At 49.9% G+C, this 5,863-nt stretch overlaps 1 non-coding gene across 1 annotated transcript; it reads left to right on the top strand.

Annotated features, from left to right (window-relative positions):
- The first annotated feature begins 4,505 nt into the window (after positions 1-4,505).
- Positions 4,506-4,660, top strand: LOC143176658 (5.8S ribosomal RNA). The gene has a single exon (XR_013001180.1). It is a non-coding gene; the product is annotated as a 5.8S ribosomal RNA (ribosomal RNA).
- Positions 4,661-5,863: the final 1,203 nt, after the last annotated feature.

The raw sequence follows: 5,863 nt of genomic DNA, 5'->3' as shown, positions 1-5,863 counted from the left end.
CTTCCGAGTCAACCCGCTCACGAAACTCTCTCTCTCGTCGTGGAATCCCCGCGTCGGAGAGTAAAACGCCGAAGGCTTACTATGAAACTTACGTCTCTCGACGATGGGACGATCCACGCGAAGAGTTGTTACGTGCACGCGTATGGTGCGATTGCGTCGATTCGCTTTTCTGTACGGGGAGTAATAGAACGTTGAGTTGACTTATCGGGTCTTCGTTGGAATTACCGTCGCTGGCATTGTAAACTCCAGATGACCTTGTGATTCCTTCGTCGGGCACTGGTAAAGGGTGGCGATGATGCGTTCTATAATAGAAATACCCGTCGTAGCGTTTCTTCCGAGTCAACCCGCTCACGAAACTCTCTCTCGTCGTGGAATCCCCGCGTCGGAGAGTAAAACGCGAATTCATACTATGAAAACTTACGTCTCTCGACGATGGGACGATCCACGCGAAGAGTTGTTTACGTGCACGCGTATGGTGCGATTGCGTCGATTCGCTTTTCTGTACGGGGAGAAATAGAACGTTGAGTTGACTTATCGGGTCTTCGTTGGAATTACCGTCGCTGGCATTGTAAACTCCAGATGACCTTGTGATTCCTTCGTCGGGCACTGGTAAAGGGTGGCGATGATGCGTTCTATAATAGAAATACCCGTCGTAGCGTTTCTTCCGAGTCAACCCGCTCACGAAACTCTCTCTCGTCGTGGAATCCCCGCGTCGGAGAGTAAAACGCGAATTCATACTATGAAAACTTACGTCTCTCGACGATGGGACGATCCACGCGAAGAGTTGTTTACGTGCACGCGTATGGTGCGATTGCGTCGATTCGCTTTTCTGTACGGGGAGAAATAGAACGTTGAGTTGACTTATCGGGTCTTCGTTGGAATTACCGTCGCTGGCATTGTAAACTCCAGATGACCTTGTGATTCCTTCGTCGGGCACTGGTAAAGGGTGGCGATGATGCGTTCTATAATAGAAATACCCGTCGTAGCGTTTCTTCCGAGTCAACCCGCTCACGAAACTCTCTCTCGTCGTGGAATCCCCGCGTCGGAGGGTAAAACGCGATATATAATAGTATATGCCAGTGGTTCGCGCGCGTCGTCTCTGAGATACGCGGTCGACAGAGTTCCGAAAACACGTGATGTGCCACGATTTCCGTGCGTCTTACATCTTTCGACGATGGGACGATCCACGCGAAGAGAACGTTCGTGCTTGCGTGAGGTGCAACAGCGTCGATTCGCTTTTCTGTACGGGGAGAAATAGAACGTTGAGTTGACTTATCGGGTCTTCGTTGGAATTACCGTCGCTGGCATTGTAAACTCCAGATGACCTTGTGATTCCTTCGTCGGGCACTGGTAAAGGGTGGCGATGATTCGTTCTATAATAGTAATACCCGTCGTAGCGTTTCGACCGATGTCACCCGCCACGAATGTCTCTCTCGACGTGGAAACCCCGCGCCGAAGAGTAAACGCGAAGGCTTACCATACGAAAGAAAACGGTATTATACGCCTGTGGTATGTGCGTCTCGGCTCTGTGATACGCGATCGGCAGAGTTACAAAAAAACGTTGATGGGCCACGATTTCCGTGCGTCTTACATCTTTCGACGATGGGACGATCCACGCGAAGAGTAGTTACGTGCTCGCGCGAGGTGCGATAGCGTCGATTCGCTTTTCTGTACGGGGAGAAATAGAACGATGAGTTGACTTATCGGGTCTTCGTTGGAATTACCGTCGCTGGCATTGTAAACTCCAGATGACCTTGTGATTCCTTCGTCGGGCACTGGTAAAGGGTGGCGATGATTCGTTCTATAATAGAAATACCCGTCGTAGCGATTCGGCCGAGACACCCGCCACGAAACTCTCTCTCGTCGTGGAATCCCCATGTCGGAGAGTAAAACGCGAAGGCTAACTATATAAGAAACATATAGTATTATTTATGCCTGTGGTTCTCCGTTTGTCCTACTCTCAGATACGCGACTCGGAGAGTTACGAATAATCGTGATGGACCACGATTTCTGTACGTCTTACATCTTTCGACGATGGGACGATCCACGCGAAGAGATCATTCCTGCTTGCGTGAGGTGCGATAGCGCCGATTCGCTTTTCTGTACGGGGAGAAATAGAACGATGAGTTGACTTATCGGGTCTTCGTTGGAATTACCGTCGCTGGCATTGTAAACTCCAGATGACCTTGTGATTCCTTCGTCGGGCACTGGTAAAGGGTGGCGATGATTCGTTCTATAATAGAAATACCCGTCGTAGCGATTCGGCCGTGTCACCCGCCACGAAAATCTCTCTCGTCGTGGAATCCCCGCGTCGTAGAGTAAACGCGAAGGCTTGCTATAGAAGACTATAGTTTATACGCCTGTGGTTCACCGGTTGCCTGCTCTCCGGGGTACGCGATCGCGCAGGAGTTACGGAAGAACTTGATGGGCCACGATCTCCAAGCGGCTATATCTTTCGACGATGGGACGATTCACGCGAAGAGAACGTTCGTGCATGCGTGAGGTGCGATAGCGTTGATTCGCTTGTCTGTACGGGGAGAAATAGAACGATGAGTTGACTTATCGGGTCTTCGTTGGAATTACCGTCGCTGGCATTGTAAACTCCAGATGACCTTGTGATTCCTTCGTCGGGCACTGGTAAAGGGTGGCGATGATTCGTTCTATAATAGAAATACCCGTCGTAGCGTTTCGACCGATGTCACCCGCCACGAAATTCTCTCTCGTCGTGGAATCCCCGCGTCGGAGAGTAACCGCCGAAGGCTTGCTATAGAAGACTATAGTTTATACGCCTGTGGTTCACCGGTTGCCGGCTCTCCGGGGCACGCGATCGCGCGAAGGTTACGGAGGGACGTGAAGCGCCCGAGCAATGAAACGTCCGCAGGAGGAAACGAGCAACCGCCGAACATTGTTTCGCGACGTTTCCATAATGTATTGTCGTTTCGCTCGCATCCCGCTTCTTTCCCCTAGTTTCCTCGACGCGTAGTTTCGCAGCCTTAGTGGACGAATCATTCTCGATTCGAGGAAAGATATGCAGTGGGGCGTGCAATGAGCCCGCCAGAGACCACGATCTCCAATGCGTCTTTACATCTTTCGACGATGGGATGATCCACGCGAAGAGAACGTTCGTGCTTGCGCGAGGTGCGTTAGCGTCGATTCGCTTTTCTGTACGGGGGAGAAATAGAACGATGAGTTGACTTATCGGGTCTTCGTTGGAATTACCGTCGCTGGCATTGTAAACTCCAGATGACCTTGTGATTCCTTCGTCGGGCACTGGTAAAGGGTGGCGATGATTCGTTCTATAATAGAAATACCCGTCGTAGCGATTCGGCCGAGTCACCCGCCACGAAACTGTCTCTCTTTCGTCGTGGAAACCCCGCGTCGGAGAGTAAAACGCGCGAAGGCTGTGACTGTAACATATATATATACAGTATACAATGCCTGTGGTTTTTGCGCGTGTCGGCTCTTCGGTATACGCGATCGGCCAGAGTTACGGAGGGACGGTGAAGCGCACGAGAAATTGAAACGGCCGCACGATTGGAACCGAGCAACCGTCGAACATTGTTTCGCGACGTTTCCATAATGCGTTTTCGTTTCGCTCGCATACCGCTTCTTTTCCCCTAGTCTCTGAGACGCGTTTTCGAGCCGTTCTTCTACTATCGATTCTCGTAGAGAGAAGGGACCGGGTAGTCTGGAAGTGGAACCCGCATCTTGCGTGTACCGTACACGGAATTGAGAGGACCGGCCGTGAAGCTCGTTTTAAAGCCGTGCGTCTGACACCCAACTCTTGCGCGCCAATTTCGCGGCAAGAGATAATATGGGACGAATGACCGGCAAAGAGCCAGCTGTGAAGTCTGTTTTTTTAATCGAATCCGTGGACGTGTGTATGCCGTAGCGTCGCTCGTCGTGTTCGTTCATGGTCGTTCCGAGAGAAAGAACGAAAGCGGTAACGAAGGGACCGGCCGTGAAGCTCGTTTTAAAGCCGCGCGTCTGACACCCAACTCTTGCGCGCCAATTTCGCGGCAAGAGATAACATGGGACGAATGACCGGCAAAGAGCCAGCTGTGAAGTCTTTTTTCATTATTTGCTTTCAATCGATCGATCGGTACGATTCGTGCAACGTTTCGCGCGATGCGACGCGAAAACATGCGCGCAACAATAGATGCGTCTGATCGGAAGAACGCGAGGGTCGACTGCACGCGATGGATTCAGTATCGGGTAGGATACAAAATATATCCCCGTCGTTTCCACGCGTGCGAGTCTTCTGCGTCTTTCGCGGGTTTTTGAATGCACTATACGCCCGGAACGTCGAGAAATATATACATATTACTTGAACGTTTTTCGTCTCGAAAGGCTTCGGTGTCGTCTCCAAGGCGACGCCTGAATCTCCTTCGCGCGCTGGTCGGAGATTCAGGTATCAACTTTTATCTTCTCTTTGAAAGAAGAGAGATATTAGGTCGAACAAATGAGAATAAAATTATATATGTGAAATATAAAATTTATACGATTACCCTGAACGGTGGATCACTTGGCTCGTGGGTCGATGAAGAACGCAGCTAATTGCGCGTCAACGTGTGAACTGCAGGACACATGAACATCGACATTTCGAACGCACATTGCGGTCCACGGATACAATTCCTGGACCACGCCTGGCTGAGGGTCGTTTACGTACCATACACTGCTTGCGTAGCTCTGTCAAATCCCCGCCGTCGTTCACCTCTTCGGATCGAACGTTTTTTTACCGAAGGGCGCAAAGAACGTTTCTGAGTCGGGTTAAGAGAAGGATGCTACGTACGAGCGAACGATGGGTGTCTCGTCGGCGTTTGTCGCGGACACGCGAAAATTCTGTGAATTTCACGGACAGTGTACGTTCTAGTTGTTGCAAAACGATCGGAATCGTTTGTATGGACTCGCGTGAGTGTTCGCGGCGTCGTGCGTCGTTCAATTACGACCGCCCGCGGATACCGCTCCACTGCGATATGGATCTGAGCGACAACTTTTTCGGCTGTTCGTGAGATGAACGGTTTCGTGTGTTTAGAAAATTTTTTTTCCCGCGCTCCCGACGTCACCTGAAATGATGCGTCAGAGGTGAAAGAAAATATTAAGAAGTCGAGAGAGAGAGAGACTACACACGTTTTATTCATATTTTGTATACCGTGCGTGAGACGGATGTGCACGACACGTCGTATGTCGGTATATTACCGACTGGCCCCAGGGAGATTGTTTTCTTCCTCTCTTACGAATGAGATGTACGTTTCGGAGGATCGTCGTTACCGAAACACACGGCAAAACGAGACTTCTCGCAGCAGAACCTTTATACACAATACACATCGACTCTTTTTACCCCGAGAGAGAGAGAAAAGGTGTATTTCTTTTTTTTATTTTTCGAATTCGACGCACGAACGCTTTGACGACTGGAGAAAAACACGGTGTGTGTTAAAATCGTGCGGGACGAGCATGCGTATTCGTAACGGGTCGAATAGTTCTTATTCCCCGTCGTCGCGTGTCCTCGCTGGACCACCACCGTGCGCTTCCGCCACGTTCAGTTGAATTTCGAAATATATATATATAAAAAGAATCACCATATACTCTCTTTCGGGAGGTGTATTTTTATCGGTTTCTGCTATAGAGAAGAGACGGAGATCGTGTTGTGAGGTGTAACGTTTCTGTATCCCCGTTTCGGAGGATCGTCGTTATCGGCGGAACACACGTCAAAACGAGACTTCTCGCAGAACCTTTATACACAATACACATCGACTCTTTTACCCCGAGAGAGAGAAAAGGTGTTTTTCTTTTTTTTTTATTTTTCGAATTCGACGCACGAACGCTTTGACGACTGGAGAAAAACACGGTGTGTGTTAAAATC

This window comes from Nomia melanderi, unplaced genomic scaffold (assembly GCF_051020985.1).
Source record: "Nomia melanderi isolate GNS246 unplaced genomic scaffold, iyNomMela1 scaffold0703, whole genome shotgun sequence".
Classification (NCBI taxonomy): domain Eukaryota; kingdom Metazoa; phylum Arthropoda; class Insecta; order Hymenoptera; family Halictidae; genus Nomia; species Nomia melanderi.
This window is presented reverse-complemented; position numbering and strand designations above follow the sequence as displayed.